The 19290-nt window shown below is 42.8% G+C and overlaps 1 protein-coding gene across 1 annotated transcript in view; it reads right to left on the bottom strand.

The window, feature by feature from the left end:
• dgke (diacylglycerol kinase, epsilon) overlaps positions 1 to 19290 on the bottom strand; it is a 521693-nt gene that overhangs the window by 395343 nt on the left and 107060 nt on the right.

Below are 19290 nucleotides of genomic sequence, written 5' to 3'. Positions count from 1 at the left end.
GATCACAAGCTTTTGGACCTTATTGCAAGAGGCCTTCTTGTATATTTCCAAACACTTAATGATGTTTTCCTGTTAGCAGCTTTATTTGACCTGTAAAGTATGGTGGTAGACATTGTGTTTTCAATAGCCAAGCCAGTTGGGAAACATGCCTTGTAATTCAGGCCTGGCATTGTGGGCTGAGTTACATGGTCAGGTCAGGTTGGGGAGCATGCACTGATACAGCGTGTTGCTGCTGAGTGACATGGTGTACAAGATTTTCATAATTTATTATATAAGAGCTATGTTTGTATTTTATTTCTTCTTACAAAAGGCATTGCAATACTCTTATTTCAGAAGCTATAAAGCAAAATGTACAGTGTTTTGACTGGTCAAGTGTAGATGCAGATCAAATGCAGAACCCAAATCCTATGGGGGTTAGATACTAAAGACAATCAAAAATAAACGGGTTGTTTAGATTTGAATGTTGGGGGGGGAAAGAATATAAATTTTTTTTTTAAATCAAAATTAAACCTTTGTCTGGTGTGACTTGTCATGCCCTGCTTAAAGATAAGTTGAGGCCAGGAGGTCTGCAGTGTTTCTGTTCCAGCAGTTGTCTTTACTATTTGTGGTGTGTAGCTGAGGAGGGCATCATGGTTGACTTGATATTACTTAATATTACTAGGATTGGGTGGCAGCATGAGACTTGGAGGGTACCCTTTGAGTGAAACAGTGTGTGTAATTTTTGTATTGCATCAACAATTTCAAATATTTCATTGCAAACTTATGACCACATTGGAAGATGTAAAAGCGTTGAGGGTGGGCATCAAATGAGCAAGAAAGAATCGATTTTTTTTATCTTGTCAAATATTGTCCTTTTTTTCTCCTCAGGACTTTTATTTTGAACTACCCTAAGTTCTTGTCTATAAGCCGGACTCATGTATTAGCCGGAGACCAAAAATCATACGAATTTTTAAAATAAAATCGTATCATAGATAAGCCGGACTCATGGATAAGCCGAACGTACTATAACCTATAACTAATAGAAGGGAGGGAGGTCAGTGGTCTCACTCGCGCCCATTTAATTTCTTTAAGGGGGGAGAGAGTGTGAGATATTGCCGTCTCTCTCACTCCCCGCATGGCGCGGTTGGAGCGGCCGGAGCGCGTTCTTTCTGCTCTGGGCGTCGCCGAGTCAACACGAGCGCGTAGCGGTCATTTAAATTGTGATTTTATATGTAAGCATATTTAAATATATATCGCGGATTTCTGCGGACAATGGGTCTTTTAATTTCTGGTACATGCTTCCTCAGTTGGTTTGCCCAGTTGATTTCATACAAGGGACGCTTTTGGCAGATGGCTGAGAAGCTACCCGGCTTACTGTTCTCTCTCTCTTGCGCTGACTATCTGTGATCCTGACGTATGGGGATTGAGCAGGGGGGCTGTTTGCACACCTAGACGATACGGACGCTCGTCTAAAAATGCTGAAAGATTATCTTCATGTTGCTATCTTTTGTAAAGCTGATTCCTGAAAAGACATGCTGCACAGTGCTTCGCATACTTAAAAGCTCGAAGGGCACGTATTGATTTTTGACTGAAAAACAAACTCTCCCTCTCTTTGTCTGCTCCTGACGGAGGGGGTGTGAGCTGCCGCCTTCAACAGCTTTGTGCCGCGGTGCTTCGCATACTTAAAAGCCAAACAGACATATTGATTTGTTTGCTTCACTGCTTTGAAGAGGAAGATATGTTTGCATTCTTTTAATTGTGAGACGGAACTGTCATCTCTGTCTTGTCATGGAGCACAGTTTAAACTTTTGAAAAAGAGACAAATGTTTGTTTGCAGTGTTTGAATAACGTTCCTGTCTCTCTACAACCTCCTGTGTTTCTGCGCAAATCTGTGACCCAAGCATGACAATATAAAAATAACCATATAAACATATGGTTTCTACTTCGCGGATATTCTTATTTCGCGGGTGGTTCTGGAACGCAACCCCCGTGATGGATGTATAAGCCGGACTTATGTATAAGCCGATATTCTATTTTTTCATTTTCACAACTTTTTTCCTTAGATAAGCCGCGGCTTATTGACAAGAACTTAGGGTAATATGGTTTAGAGCAGTGCCACATTTACAAAAGTCCTATATTTGAACATACTATTATTTCATTGAAATTTCTGTGAAAGATTTTTAAGATATCCATACACAAAAATATTCCTAAATCTTTTTCTCTTCTTATTCCCTGCTTTTTTTTTATTTATTTTTTTTTTTATAAATCACAAATCTTAATTTTGTACGCACATATATGAGCATGTTGACTCTGCTCAAAGAATGCCTTCAAATATCCTTGTATAGTAAGATATAATGCCATTTAAACTGCAAGAACTCCCCCACAATTCACCTGGTTAAAAGGGCAAGTGAAACAGCAGAATAGATAATCGTTTATGGTTGGTCCTTCCCATTCGCACATTTATTAAGCACTCTCTTATGGCAACTTGGGGGCAATCTGTTGCACCTTTTTACGTTTGAGAACGACCGTGTATTCTACACAGATCTCCTCTTACTTGAACCTTGGGTTCTTTCATCATAGGGGAAACTGATGAAAGCGATCGTTCATGTTTCCAGTTCAAGACATTAGAGATTTTCAACCAGCAATACTCAGAGATAGTGCTGCTCTGTCTGCAAATTTTCTCAGAAAGCACCCACACACAGAGATAACTTGGATCTCCACTGGAACAGCTGATTGTGCATTGTGGAGCTTGAAGGTTGTGACACAGCTGTTGGCAGAGGTCCATATGGATGGCTTTTGATAGCCACTGATCATAATTGATCCCTGAAGACTTGCTCTCTGTATGTGCCGTTAATGATTCTTTGTATAGGGCTTTTCTTATTACTCAGGGAGGGCCCGGGACATGATCTCATGATCTTCTTACTCCGAAGCAGCAGCGATACCATTGAGCCACCTGTGTGTTTGGCAGATTCCTTTAGTAGAACAATTGCAGTAATGGCCTTTTATTCTTCAAAAATTTCCATTGTAATGGGGAAAAGCAAAAGGAGATGGGGTACCCGCTGGTTCCTCATCCTTTACCATTTAATTTGGCAAATAATGAAAAGGAGAAAATAGTCTAAACCCAAAAAGGGAATTGTGAACATTGCTCATACTGTGCTGCCTCTTCCTAGGCATTCATTTGTCAATCTCTCTGAGCTTCGTTCTCTCTAGATGGATCAAAATTGGATACCAACTTCTAGCACTTACGCTGTTTAGATATCCCGTGACGAGGTTTGGGACTTTCTGGGCCGTTGTAGAAATGAAGTCAGCAGACTTCGTCATCTGGTCTTTGGGTGAAAAGAATGATGCAGTTGGCTACCACGTTTCCTCAGACACCAGTTTGTAAGTCCTTGCCTCATGTTTGTTGCATGGATGCTCCCAATTCATGCACCTATGACTAGATTTGTAGATAGATGTATGTAAGTGAAGGTCGGTGATATGGGTTGCATATTTCTAGATAGAAATCCACAAAGGGAGAAAATGAACCGTGTATGCCTGGTTGACTTGGTATATGCCTATGTCGGAGACCGTGGGTCCTTTCTTCTAACAGCATTGCAGTGTTATTGTACTCGCAACAGGTATACAAGAACATCGTAACCTACCTCACCCTTCCTCACCCTTCCTCATTTGCTAGGTATCGTCTTGATTCCTGTATGTCTAATCATTTTCCTCTGATGACACGTGATAGGTGTTGAAAGCTCAGGAATAAAAGACCGTTTTAAGGTACGGGATTCATTTTCTCCCATTGTGGATTTTTATCTCCTTCTACTTCTCTCTCTCTGTGTCTCTGTGTGTGTGTGTGTGTTTATATATATATATATATATATATATATATATATATATATATAATATATAGTCACACATGCATCTCTGAGGCTCTCCTCACAGGTTCTTCCAAGGTGTGTAATAAACTGCCAGGACATAAGGAGCTGCTGCTGCTTACACTCTTTTCTTGTTTTCACACTGCAACACTGGGAAACCGCACAGTGAGAACGTGTAGTGTCGCCACTTCCGGTCCGAATGAGATGAGGCCTGACTGCACAGAAGAAGGCTTCTTTTGAAACTGAGCAGATTGCCAGATAGAGCTCTGATTTTGATGGCAAATAATGCGTACTTTATTTTCCTTTTACAATTTCGCCCAGATGGGTTGTATTCTAAGCCCTAAAGGCTTGTTGTTACTTTAAAGTCTCCAGCTTTAAATGGCAAGACTCTGTTGGTGTCCCGACCTTCTGTTTCTTGCCCTGTCACTATGGCGCTCGGCCAAAATATATAATATATGATGCTGGACTATGAGATGATGCCTCATCTTGATTGATATTTCAAATAATGAGACACAGTTAGTGTTTATAATCCACATCAAATTCAGTGTAACTTGTTTTGGACTTCTGCTGCTCAGTGTATTGATGCATTCTTATTTTGGTTATCAGTTGTGTCTTTAAATTACAGGTTCTCACTCATGTTAGTTGAATGTGTGTGTGTGTGTATGATATGTATAATTTTTTTTTGATTGTATTGTAATCATTCCATACAAATAGATCAATTTTTACAAAAAAATAGGATTGAAAACCAATCAGCCCCCACCCCTGAGAAAGAGAATAGACTTGTGAAAAAGCGAAAGTCTCCGCCTGAACCGTTGATCCATCTCGGGCTCGTCAAGTGTATCTACTGTATATGGCATTTCACTGTCTGTCACCCATCTAGCCCTGCTTATCTTCAGGGTACAGTTTGTATCCTTGACCACCTCTGTGGTGTTCCTGCAATATCACTTATGAATCAGACATGTGCTATTCTATACTTGTGGCGATGATCTTTATGTACGTGCCAATTTGCATTAATTCAGTTTACTTTCTCCGTATGAAGATGTGAGGGAACACACGGATTTATACGCTTCCTCACGTGTTGTAAGGAGTGTTCAAAGTCTGGTGCAAAGCTGGGGAAATTCTTGGTTATGACATACCTGTACCATGACTATTGCAAAGCTGTAACCTGACCAACACTTTTATTTTGGCTGACAGTGTGGCTTCTCTGCATAGCTAGATTGATCACCTAATGTACAAGATTTGCTGCTCATATTAATAATAATAATTCTTTACATTTATATAGCACTTTTCTTACTATTCAAAGCGCTTCAAGTGAGTGGGGAGCCACTTCAAACACTACTAATTTGTAGCATCCAGCTGAATGATGTGATGGTAGCCATTTTTGTGCCAGTATGCTCGCCACACATTAGCTGTTAGGTGGTGAAGTGGAGAGAGAGAGAGAGAGAGAACCAATTAGATACAGGGGGTGGTTAGGGGTCCGGAATGACTGTCGTGGTGGGCAATCTAGCCAGGACACAGGGATACACCTTGCTGTTTACAAAGGATGCCCAGGGATCTTTCACACCACTGAGAGTCAAGTCTTCGGTTTTATGTCTCATGTGAAGGACGGCGCCATTTTTACAGCATTGTGTCCCTGTGACTGCACTGGGGAAACATGATCCACTTTCAGACCACAGGGTAAGCTCTCCATGCATGCCTCACCAGCACATCTTCCAGCAGCAAGCCAAGCTTTTCCTTGATGGTCTCCCATCCAAGTACTGGTCAGGCCTGAACATGCTTAGCTTCCATCTCTTTCAAACTGATATCCTTTTACGAGCTCATTGTTGACCAGCGTTTCCAAAACATTCTGCCTTTTCTGGGATGTGCATGCCAGTCTCTGCCTGAACTCCATCTCCTAGTTGCTCTTTGATGCCTCATGAGCTGTCGTAAATCCTGGTAAAGTTAGGAGTAACCTCTAAATTAAATTAGGAAATTTCAATAGGAGTTGGAATAAAAGGATCTTAAGAGTAGGACCAAATTTGTGTCGTCCTGAGATTTTTGAGCCAGTCAGGACCATTTTCCTACTCCGAGACACTTGATAAATGCGGCAGTGGTCTTTTTTTAATTTCGTAGGCTGTGTGAATTTGTAGAGAAGGATGTTAAGGATAGAGCTGCCAGGTAAGAGGAAGGCCTAAGAGGAGATTTATGGATGTGGTGAGAGAGGACATGCAGATGATGAGTGTAACAGAGGAAGATGCAGAGGACAGGAAGATCTGGAAAAAGATGGTCTGCTGTGATGACCCGTAACTGGTGCAGTCTAAAGAAGGCTGTGTGAATTTGTGTCAATTCAGTTTGCCGTTGCACCACCTTTAGTTTGAGAAACCCAGAGATGTGTGGACTTTTAACAGATTTCTGAATTGTGCACTGAATAGCACTGCGCCATTGTTTAGATGGTGTAGATGCTTTTAAGTGTATTGGTAATACGCTTTACAGTGAGCTTTACAAAGTCAACTTCGGTGTGTTTGTCTTGTGGAAATAAAAAGTAAACGCATACACTGGTGGACTGGCACCCTGGTCAGGGCTGACGGACCAAACTGTGATCACCCATGAGTTGGATTTGAAAAGCTTTTAGGATACCTACAGCACACCTATCTCATTGTCTATTCACGCCTGTTCCTTTTTCCATACAGATGATTTTGTTATCACTTTATTTTGTTCATTGAATACTTAACTGCTCTTTCCTTGCACTGAATGCAGAACTGCTCATGAAGTGGAGTCAGTTTGGCATGTGTGAACGGGCTAAAGCCGTGTGTGCTTTTCATTGTGCATGCACTCACTTTGGGCCCGATTATGTGGGCATTTGTTGACTGCTTTATATTTTGCCCAACAGAAGCCATAGAGTTGAACATCATGAATGGAACGCAGCAGTGATTCTGTGGAGGATGGTGGGCTTGGTACAAGTGGTCCCCATATTCATTATGTCAAGTGGCACTTCTCTAGGCCCCCACACTTCTGTCTGATGGTCGGTGGCCTTAGCTGACTGATGAGCCACTCAATGGTGGCTTTCCATTAACCGGACTTAAATGTGAAGGGCACCAGGAGTACCGTACTTTAGTGCGAGACGTAGGAGTGCGCTGTAACAGACTGACGCCACAGGATAAGCAGACTGGTTTGAGTTAGGACAGGGAGGGTGAACACTTGTCCACATGTCCTTGTACTCAGTGAGTGTCTTATAGTCCCATAACATAAAGGATGCAAGCTGATGAAAAGTCTAAATTTGGGGCCTTTTCAGGGCTGACTTGATTTTTGTTTAGTTCTACTTGCTTTCTAAAAGGATTCTTCCCACCTTCAAACAGAAATAAGTTCATTCCTGCCTACTCCCGTCCACAGCAGAAGATGATGACGTGTGTGGGGGCAGAAGCAGGACACTAGAACAGGGGGCTCCATCTCCAATCCTGGAGCAATACTGTGGCTGCAGGTTTTCATTCTAACCCGTTTCTTAATTAGTGCCCGGGTTTTGTGGCTGATTTACTTCTTTTGCCTTCATTTTTTATTGCACTTTAAGACTCGAACCCCCTTAATGATTTTTTTTTTCCTTAATTAGTAGCCAAACAATAATGAGATGCAAAACGAGCCGACGCATGACCAGCTAACCTGTGTCCATCATACAATATCTTTATATATAATACGCTACGGTGGCTGTCAGTTTGTCTGTCCAGGATTTTAAATCACCTGTAGCTCGCAAACCGTTTGACCCATTGACCTGAAATTTGGTACACGTATACTATGTGAAGTCTACTATCTGCTTTCGGGGTGATGATTGACCTCCAAGATTATTCCTCATTTTATTTTATTGTAGAATCAACTCTCGGCAGCGGGCAGCAGGGTGGCCGTGTGGCGCATGTGTATGGGCGCTGTTCTCATCCCTACCACCTTTGCCATCACTTCCCCTACCTTTTCATATCTTAAGTCATTCTTGAGATTGAAGACTTAACTGCCAGTTTAAGTGGAAAAATTAAAGAAAACATACTAAGTAATTGCAACACAAACACTGACTTAAATCAGTTTTAATGCTAAAAGATGCCGATGAAAGAAGAGAAGCAGCGGGCCGCTACGGTGGAGTAAAGAAGAGCTGCTCAGGAAACAGCAAGCGCATCAACCTCTGAGCAAACCAAAAGCTAAACGTACAGAGAAAGAGAATGAAAACTAGGAATACTCAAGTCAAGTGTATTCACGGCACGTTATCGTGAAGTGCGCCGTTACTGGTCTGAAAATAAAGAAAGCTGAAGGTCTCCATAATGTTCATCTGTTAAGGTATCCAAAACATTTTGACGATGTTCTTAGAAAAAAGAAAATCAACAGTTTTGGAAATGGGAGTGTAGCAACAAGCCATAGAATTAAACAATGGGTTTAATTAACAAGGATTTGTTTTCTAATTAAGAAAATGGTTGGACCAATGGTTTAACTTAGCTGGTCATCTGTTGGCTCGCCTAACATCTCATTTCTGTTTGAGTGACATTTAAGGGAAAAATGAAACAATCCAGAGTCTTTAAAAACAAGTCGATTTTAAAATGAGGGGAAGTCAATTACCAGAAAAAAATCTGGTCACTAATTAAGAAAAGGGTTTGAATGAAAACCTGCAGCCACAGTAGCGCTCCAGGACTGCAGTTGGAGACTCCCGCACTAGACGTATTATCCCATTCATCAGTGTTTGGTAAGTTCTACTATTTTCCATTTTATGCCGCTGACCTGAATGTTGAAAGAAGTAATCAGTTTTTTCATGGTAGTCTGTCGATGTGCAACCTTGGTGCCCTTTAAATCACGGCTGAGAAAATTGGGTTTACTACGTAAGTGTTGCAGTTACCTTTTGTGATCTTGTTCAAAGTAGTGAACGTATTTGCTCAACAATCAATGAGAGATTTATTTTGTTGTCCAAGAGTGGCACATTAAGTGGCCATGACTGAATGTTGTCTTCCATCCTTGAAGTATTTGGGGTCCACAGCATTCTAGAGACAAGCTTATACTTTTTACTGGTGTAGTGGATGTTTGCAGATGTTAGGTCTTTAATGATGGGTCTCTCCAAATGATGGATGGTTGTCACAGCACACCTGCACGTCTGCACTTCAGTTGAAATGTCCTCCACAACTTCTCCTTGGACATTCTGGGGACCCTCGCTCACATGCTTGATGTAACTGAAAGATGTGGTGATATCCTACTGACATGGACTTTCTAACTTCTGGATGCTGGGTTCATTTGCTAAAACCTTTTCCAGACACTTAGTTCATGCGGTTGAATATCAAGACAAATAAAATCCACATATTTTTGTATGTTTGGATTTTTTTTTGTGGGTCTCCTGTCACCTTTTGTACCTGTGAATGTCATTTTAATTTGTCTTTTCACAGCCATACATCGGTGACGCCTTAGACCTGAGGTACCTGACTTGCACTTCTGGGGTTGAACAAAATTGCATGTTGGTTACAAGCTGCAAGTCCCAACTTTAGTCGGCATCTGTTAGACGTCAACGTCTTAGTATCAACTTAACTGGTGTGGAAAAAGTTGATCATCTCTTGTCCGTGTTTTATTCCTCATTTTTGAGAATGGTTGTAGGTATTGATAAGTAAATTAGCAGTATGAAGCCCACGTTCAGAATCCTTGTTGCAAAACCAAGTGTAGTCTGACCGTGACTCGTCTGTGGAACATCAACTTGTCTCTTTTTTACTTCATCCAGCTGGTCCTTTAAATATTGTGTCTGTAACAACCCGCCTATAGAAGGTGTGACGGTCACAACTTGGCCACGTGTTAGGGAGAAGGGGGGTGTTCGAAAACATTTCGCTAGAATTGAACTATCTTGGTAATCAGTCGTGTTCTACCGAGTGTTGACAGCACTGGCAGTTAGAGGAGTCAAACCAAAATTTTGTTCCAATCTATTAACACAAACAGCAATTCATAATTACAGAAAAAATAATAGTGTGAGCTCATGGAGAACCCGTTTCTCAAAGGAAACCAATGTAAGCCATCTCTACTCCCAACCCGTATGGCACATGCACAAACATTCAAGAAAAGGAACAAGACGGATAACTGCAGTGTGATTGATGGTCTAATGTTGAACGTCTGGCTCTTTAGTGTTTGTTTCATTTTTTTGAATGAGGCAATAGTCCAAACTAGCTGTCTTCCAACCAGAGAATAAGCAGCAGATTGTGTGGCTGGCAACCAGGGTATTACAAAAAAGAAAACTAGCTTGATATACCAACTGTATCCAGCAGGCGGCGTACTCTCCCTATAAATGTGTTCATTTAGAGATTGCAGCTTTTACTAAACCAAAGGTCTGTCTGTCTGTTTATCGCCGTTCATTTCTATCTACTATATAGTGCCTTTCACATCTGTCTATCTACTCTAAATCACTGTGCAGTACCGAGGCAATGGACAAAAGAGAGGGAATCAGGATTTTATTTTAATCCTCGTAGCCTTGCCTTGTTTTGTTCATTAGGAATGACAAGACTGCTGGGTGTGGGATGATTTGATTTAAACTTAGTTTTGTAAAATTTGACTTGCTTGTGTGTAATGTTGTTTTCTTTTAATTAATTCAATAAAATGTTTAAAAAAGGAATGACAAGAGTGCAGGTAACTTATGAAATTGTCTAAATTTTGTCATCTGTTCCTTTTGTTGTGTGGTAACCGACACTTTACTGGACCATCTCTGTTGTTTTATCATCTGTAGAATTATTAATTGATCACCTATGACTATTAGTCAACATGGAGGTGGAATATTTCTGGTTTTACAGATATCTCACTTGTTACTTTGCTCAATGGTGCTGCCTTTACAATATTATTTTAATTAGTACTCCGCATTAAATACGGACTGTCAGTTGGAAGACGTGTCCTTAGGGGCTGGAGCCTGTTTGTTTTACAGAATCTGTCTTAGCATTTTAGGGAACGGCTGCAGTGTGGTAACATCACGAGTTATGTTCATTTTGAAATGCCAGCTGGTGAATCGCTCGTCCTTTGAAATATCCGCTAGCAACCCCATGAGTTTGGTTCAGTTATGACAGCTGCTGTCTTGATAATTTGTTTTCATCAAGGAAAGGCCATTTCAGCGAGTCCCTTTCATCACTCTTAGCTGGCATCTTGGTGAATCATCCCATGAAGTGCCAACTGGCACCTTCCTTGAATACAAGTCATTGCTGACGTTCTGTATCGGGGAGTTGGTTTCTTCATTAAAGCATCTGTAGAGATCTCCGTGAGTTGGTTTCTGTAATGACAGGTGACATCTTGGCAACTTGGTTTCATCAATAAAATATCTTCTGTCTTGTTGAATCCATTTCTGAAATGCCACCTTGTTCCTTTGTGCATAGGTGCCATAACTTGCATGTCAACTGTCACGTCAGTGTGTCATACCTCAGTCCCTTGCATCCTTGATGTCCATCTCAGAAATATGAGAGAGCAGCTCAGCAAGCCACCGTCACCAGAAGTTCATATGTCCAGTCATCATGTCGCTGGGGTGTCCCCAGTGCTGGGTGAGTTTCACACCACAACGCTCTTCTGAGATGTACACTGGTGATGGGACGTGCCATTTCAGACACGAGTGTAACTCTGAAACATTTCGGAGGTTTCATCACACTAATATTGTAAACTTGCACTGTTATTGTATGATCAAATGTAAAGCTGCAGTGAAAATTATAGCAAGTATACTGTACATTGAACGAATGCCATCTTGGCACCAAAACAAAACCAGACAACAGAGGCTAGACTTATTTCAGGGCAGTTTCTCAAAATCAGCCAGATTAGCTGTGACAGTCGTCTTCTTTCGGCTGCTCCCATTCGGGGTTGCCACAGCGGATCATCTTTTTCCATATCGCCCCGTTTTCGTCATCTTGTTCTGTTACACCCATCACCTGCATGTCCTCTCTCATCACATCCATAAACCTTCTCTTAGGCCTTCCTCTATTTGTTGGTTTTTATTCAGCCCAGTCATATTCTGAATACCAGTGCCCATAAAAAGCTTGAACATCGTTTTGAAGAAGCCATAAATCTTAGAATAAGGCCTGGGGTGGAATCTCGGCTTGGTCACTCTGTTTAGTTTGCAACTTCACCCCTGTCTTTGTGAGGTTTGTCCCACACCCAGATGATGTGCAGGTTAATGTATGTGGGGACTTTTTTTTCCCCATATTTTTGGGTTGAGGAATATTTTATGGTTTGTTTTAGAGAGGAATGAATAGAGAAGGAATTAAATTGTGTGTATGTGTCTTTTGATTTGACAATTGTTCATGTTGATTTTCTTGCAACATCAAAGATATTTCTGAAATTGTCCCTGGAATAAATCATAATTCTCTAGCAAGCTAAAGTCCAGTTCAATTTCTTGTCTCTTTTTTAAACACCTTTGTTTTATCTACAGAATTTTTGCACTGAAGTGATGCATCACGCCTCTGAGAAGTTGGAAAGTTCTCACAGTGGCTTCGATTCCCAGACAACCTCGTAAAGCTGAGGCCTGATGTCGTCTTATTCTCTGAGATGTTCAAATAGGTGGTGTGGCCTGCAGGAACGTTGCAGCTCCCCAAACCTGACACAGACGGACACTGGACACAAATTTAGCACAGCACACAAGGTTAGTTGTGGGAAATGCTTTTCAATCATTTCCCACAGCACCAAAGTACAATATAGCACAGCAATGCAGCCTTCTTCATCTTTGTCTTGCTTGAAGAGGAGTGGAGGCTTAAAGAAAGTGTTGTCTTCTCCCTCCGACTCCGACTCTGGCTCCGGGAGCAGTGGCAGCTGCCTTGTTTTATGTAATCCCCAGGAGTACTTCTGGTATCCCGTAGGATTGGTCTGGAAGCAAGTAAGGTGGGAGAGCCCGATGATGTAGGGCTCAGGAGTCCTTGTAGTACCCCCGGAACCCAAGAGGGCTGAGCCGCCCAACTCCCAATATGCCCTGTGCGAATGCGAGGTGCTGTAGCATTGCAGGGGGCTACCACCTAGCAATCCAGGAGAGCTAATGTTCTGAGCACACACTCTTCCCCTAGTCCCTCTACCTTGAAGGTCTCCTGGACGGGCAAGGGCACTGGCCATCCGCCACAGTGGTAATGCTGGGACTCTCCGCTTCTTCTGCAGTGAGGATGGTGGAAGCCTATGAAGGCAAGAATGCTGGAGTACCACCAGCAGGGCTGATGGACATAGTGTGAGCCCATGCAGATGGGCCGCAGGGGTTTTGGCTTTGTGTAAGGCCTACAGTGTTCTGGGCATCACAAATGTTTGCAAAAGTAAAGACATCAGAACAATCACAGAGGCAGCAAATGAAAGCCTCATTCACTACTGACATAACAAAAGAAAGTTATTTTGGTTTACTACTGTGCCCTTTCATCAATAATATAACACATTTCCAAAATACGTTGCATTCAGTTCAATCTGTCCTGGCAGCTTCTGGCACAAGGCCGCACCACCCTCCGACTGAGTGGGCAGTACACTTTCTCTAGTGCCATGAAACTCACCTGTCTTTGAAGTTCAGTATCTCTTTCCCAAACCCCCATATCTCCTTAACCATGAAAGGTATTGGAGCAGCAAGGCCAGCTCATTTTTTTTTTTTTTTTTTGCTTTACACTGGAGATGTTTGGGCTTGAGAGCAAAAGTGGAATTTGAGATGAGAGTTCAGAATTTCAGCTTTTATTTCCTAGATGTGTTAAACAATATAGAAGATAACACCTACTGTAGCGGACCACCCAATGTTTGTGGTGAGCAAAAGTCTAGGAACAGATAGCCTTGAAGCAAATAACACTTGATTGGTTGTGTTATGAACTTGGTGTCCTGTAAATCTCCAAATGCCCACTAGAGGGGAGCAAGTCCATCACACTCATTAGGCTGGGTTTATACTTCATGTGATGTGACGTGTGCTCCAGCAGTCCGTACTGCTAGACAAGCGTTGTGCTGTTCGTATTTGTGTGCGTACTTTAAGTAAATCTGGAAGATTCCACCAAGTGGCAGTGCGAGATATCACCATGGTGAGAAAACGTTCAACTACGCGGTGTTGTGAGTTGCCTGAAACATCAATTAAATTCCGAGGACACCTTGCCACAACATCTCTGAAAGGGATGTTTAATGATTACATCCACCAAGCCAGTGATGTGTCCATTCCAGCTAGCATTGGGCACGAGGCAGAAACAATCTCTGGACGGGGCATCGTCTCATCACAAGGTAAATACAAACAAATACACAATAGCGTCATTTTATCGGCACCAAATCCCTTAAACCGAAACCGGAGCACACTGTGGAAACCCATCAGGAAGCGCATGCAAAATCCAGACGGGGAACACCACCGACGTGACTCCCTGCGAGACAGCAGCGCTACTGTTCTGCCACTGTGCCGCCCCATGTGTTTAACTGTTAACTTTGTTAAAATAATGTATACTGTTATTGATTCATCTGTAAAATGTAATTTACATAAACACATTTCATCATGAAAGTGATATCTAAGCATAAATCGAAAGATTCAAAATGTCCAGAGAGCTGGAATATCATACATATAATGTGTTCTGGTGGCGATCTACTACTGCTTGCCACTGATATCAGGTCAGGAGGAATCCTCAAACGCGTGTAGCGATTAACAACTGGGTCAGTTGTACGAGGACGTTAACGACGATCAACTTTTAATAATAAACTACGAGGTTAAAGCCGAAATTTCCACTTAATCACAAAATAGACTTTTTCACTGTTTTGTTTCCCTAATTTTTTTTTTCTCTGTGGCTCAAATATGCTGCTGCACATTCTGTCGCTGCTGTGAAGGTGCAAAAAAAAAGACCGCACAGAAGATGGGATGTGAGACTTTTCTTAAAACGTGTTGTGTCATTACGATGGGAAATATGCAACGCTTGAATATAAAAGCACCACGAATGCATTTGTATGTCGGCATTTTGCTTCACCACATCGAGCCATCGATCAAACATCGAAGCTGGCACATCAACCCTGTAGGATCCTCAAAGCGTCTTTCTGACATCACATTCCAACTTGATCACACTGCACCCCCTGACTTTTTTGCTGGTACTGCAACTAGCGCACTGGTCATGTTAATTTCTGAGGACGCGTCAATGGGAACGGATGATGCGTATGCGTTCTGAGCGTGAAGTGTAAACGGGCGCTTAGAAAAATGGTTTGGAATGGATAGAATTCAGTGCATCAAAGAAAACCGTGCAATCATTTCATAGAAGTGCCTACACCAGGGGTGGCGAACTCCAGGCCTGGAAGGCCGCAGTGGCTGCAGGTTTTCATTCTCACTCTCTTCCTAATCAGTGACCAGTTTTCACTGCTAATGAACTTTTTCCCCATCCCTTTAATGGCCCTGTTAGAAGAGTTTAGCCCCCTGAATTGATTCCTTTCTTCATTAAATGGCAGCCAAACAGGAATGAGACATGAAACGAGCTAACAGATGACCAGCTAAACTGGGGCTCCAAACTCCAACCAATTTCACTCCATTCACTTTCTCAATGAGAAGCCGATTCTTGCTGTTAATTAAACCCGTTATTTAATTCCATGGCTTGTTGCTGCTCTCATTCTGCCACGGCACACATTTTGAAAACTGTTGTTTTTCTGTTCTTTCTAAGAGCACCGTCAAAATGTTTTGGTGACCTGAGAGATCAACCTTTGCCAAGACCATCACCTCTCTTTAATTTCAGATATTGTATGATGGACACTGGTTAGCTGGTCATGTGGTGGCTTGTTTTGTGTCTCATTATTGTTTGGCTGCTAATTAAAGAAAAAGAAACAACTATGGGGCCTGAGTCGAGTTAATTAAAAAGTAATCAGCAGCAAAAACTGGTCACTAATTAAGAAGATGGTAACAATGAAAACCTGCAGCACTCGAGGCCTGGAGTTCACCAGCCCTGGCCTACAACGTGGACACGTAGAACGGTAAAGAGGTGAATTGGCTACCAGTTGCAGGCACCTCATTTCCATTGCCAGCCCAGATATGAGGACTTTACATGTTCTCTCCCCCTTGCTTGTCATTTTCTTCAGATGTTTTCAGTTTCCACTCATCACAAAAATAATCAAGTGTCTTAAAATCGGCCGTATGTATGCGAGTCTGTTGGTGTGCCTGCACTCTGTAATGTAACGGAGGGCCAATACTACCCTGCTTTGACTTCTACCTCTGCCTCCCTGTAGTCTCACAGGGCCAGATGGGATTCTCCACATCTGGCCACACCCGGTTAATAAGTTTGTAGCGAACGGCTGTGCAATCTGCCACTGCAAAGTCAACACTCGCAGGGCTTCTTCGTAAAACGCCTCCAGCCAGTGCATTTTAAACCTGCTGCTGGGGTTTCAGGGAGAGAGCAAAAGAAACTGAACGTAAGACTTGATGCTGAGAGAAAATCAAAAGCTGAAATTGCTGTTGTCCATTCAGGAGCTCAGGAGCACAAGTGGACTGAAAGCCTAATAATAAGTTTGCCATGTTGTAATGCATGCAGTGACGGTGGAAACACACAGACACACGTAGATCACTGCAGCTGCTGGACTCCCCACGTTTGCGAAGTGCCTCCGTCTGCTGTGACATCTTTGTGTCATTTTGGTGTCTCTATATGACACAACAGCAGGAAACCGTTTAGATCAGCATTGTGGTCTACGGATATACAACGTGTTAAAGTGCTGCGGCTACTCCTGCACGGCACATATTCATTTCCACTTAGACAGTTATGTTAACCTCCTTTAGTTATTCGTGTAGAAGGTGGATGTTGTGCTTTACTGGTTTCATGGGACAGAATTTTTCAAATTGGGTGTTTTGAGTGCTGAAATCTCCATCTCTCATGGGTCTTCATTATCCGCTTTCTTAATGGCGGTCCTTTTCACCTCCATTTTACGGGATGCGACACTCTGTTTAGTTCGAATGCATATTTTAATGTAGCCAATTCTTTCACTTTGGTATCGACTGTGACATGACCGTCGTAACTGAACAGCAGAGAGCGCACACACACGCATGGCCCCCGCGACGATGCATTGTTCACGTCTTGTCCGCTGCTGTCTTCGAATGGCAGTCTATGATCTGATGTTATAGAAGAAGGTTTCTCACTTGTAACCAGTTGTGCGTATTTGTAATACGTGCTGTTTACTCTCTGCACCTGTGACACACATTTATGCGCAGTTATGCTCGAGCCCATGGGAGACAGTGGGCTCTGGTGAGGGTAATTACCCACCGGACCAGGAGATGGCACTGTGTTCTAATTCCTTCCCTTGTCGTCCTCTGCGGATGTCCCTTCCATTATCCATCCTCCTGGACTCAACCCCACACCCCTCATTGCCTTGGAGCCAATATGACTGGAAGTTTGGCCATTTTAAGTCCTTTCAGTTTCTGGGGATGGGCTCAGCTGCAGACCTCCACTGCTCCGCGATTCAGTAGCTCTGCTGGACAGCCAATTGGATTGCAGGGTTTCGTCACCTGGTTTACTTGACTTTTGTCCGATAACCCTAATCTTAACGGTAGCATAACCAGGTGTTATCACTGATGTATAATATAAAGCGATGTCCACCTCAATGGAGGGGAGCTCTGGAGGTCTGCAGCTTGAGTCGATTGGCAATTCTAAGATGACTCCATCCGCAGCTTGTTGCGTGTTTTCCACTGTTGCCTTATTTCAGTTTTGAGGGGTCACCAGTGTGGTGCCCCAACACTGATGTTGTTTGTCGCCTCTTTACAATGTTTAGCAGGGGTCTGTTTAGTTGACTTTTTGGGCTGTAAGACAGTTCATCATAATCAGAAGCTTGCTCTCTGTTGGACCAGGTCAATGAGAACACCACTGATCTCTGAAGTTCAAAATCCTCACCACCCTACTTTGAGCACCACCTTCACGACATGTTGGATTAGTTTAGAAATGAGACCCTTTGTGAGCCGTCTACTTGTTCCCACCCTGTTTGAAGCAAAATTCACTCACTGGCCACTTTATTAGGTACACCTTACTAGTGCCGGGTTGGACTCCCTTTTGATTCCATAACTGCTATAGTTCTTCATGGCGTTGATTCAACAAGGTGGTGGAGACATTCCTCTGGGATTGTGGTCCATATTGACATGACAGCGTCACACAGTTGCTGCACATCCATAATGCGAATCTCCTGTTCCACCACATCCCAAAGGTGCTCTAATGGATTGAGATCTGGTGACTGTGGAGACCATTTGAGTCCAGTGAACTCATTGTCATGTTCAAGAAACCAGTTTGAGATGATCTGAGCTTTGTGACATGACGGGTTATCCTGCTGGAAGGAGTCATCAGAAGATGAGTACACTGCGGTCTTAATGGTCAACAGCAATACTCGGGTAGGCTGTGGCATTTAAACGATGCTCAGTTGGTACTAAGAGGCCACCATTACACCATCACCAGCAGCCAGAACCGTTGATACAAGGCTGGATAGATCCATGCTTTCATGGTGTTGATGCCAAATTCTGACCCTACTATCCGAATGTGGCAACAGAAATAGAGACTCATCAGACCAGGCAACATTTTTCCAATCTTCTGTTGTCCTCTATTTGGTGAGCCCGTGTGAATTGTAGCCGCAGTTGCCTGTTCTTAGCCGACAGGAGTGGCACTCAGTGTGGTCTCCTGCTGCTGTAGCCCACCTGCTCCAAGGTTTGACGTGTTGTGTGTTCAGAGCTGCTGTTCTGCACACCTTGGTTGTAATGAGTGCTTATTTGAGTTACTGTTGTCGGTCAGTCCGCTCAAAGCAGTCTCGCCCTTCTCCTCTGACCTCTGGCATTAGCAAGGCCCCAAGCACTGCTGCTCGCCGGATGTTTTCTCTTTTTTTGGACCATTCTCTGGTTGTGGATGAAAATCCCAGTAGATCAGCAGTTTCAGAAATACTCGGAGCAGCCCGTCTGGCACCAACACCCAGGCCACGTTTAAAGTCACTTCAGTCCCCATTCTGGTGTTCAGTTTGAACTTCAGCAGGTCGTCAATATCTACAGGCTCAAATGCTGCCCTGCGATTGGCCGATTAGATATTTGCATTAACCAGCGGTTGAACAGGTGTACCTAATAAAGTGGCCACTGAGTAATATATACAGTACATGTGTGTGTGTGTGTATGTATATAATACATCTGGCCCAGTGATATTTGCTTTCCTGTGACTCTATCACTATATAAGCAGGTTCATCTAATGGACGGTTAGATGCCTACACACACACACAAGCACGCGCACTGCTCCTCCATCTTTAATGCCAAACCGTTTCAGGTCACTGTCCCTTAGAAGATTTGATTTCCAGGCTCACAATAATCATTATGTTCCTTAGAATCTTGTCATTGAGTGGGCATTGTGGAGCCCCCATTCAAGGAAAAGTCATTTACACTTTCATTGGTCCCTATTTAGTCCCAATAAAGAGTTCAAGACAGCAATTTGTGAATTCTGCTTAGCCAAGGAGAAATAACGGGGAGAAAAGAAGTCATTTGAAAAGTCAATTAATTGTGGTCTATTGGAGGGCCATGTGTCCAGGTCACTCAGGCGCAAACTGAAAG

This window comes from Erpetoichthys calabaricus, chromosome 14 (genome assembly GCF_900747795.2).
Source record: "Erpetoichthys calabaricus chromosome 14, fErpCal1.3, whole genome shotgun sequence".
Classification (NCBI taxonomy): domain Eukaryota; kingdom Metazoa; phylum Chordata; class Cladistia; order Polypteriformes; family Polypteridae; genus Erpetoichthys; species Erpetoichthys calabaricus.
This window is presented reverse-complemented; position numbering and strand designations above follow the sequence as displayed.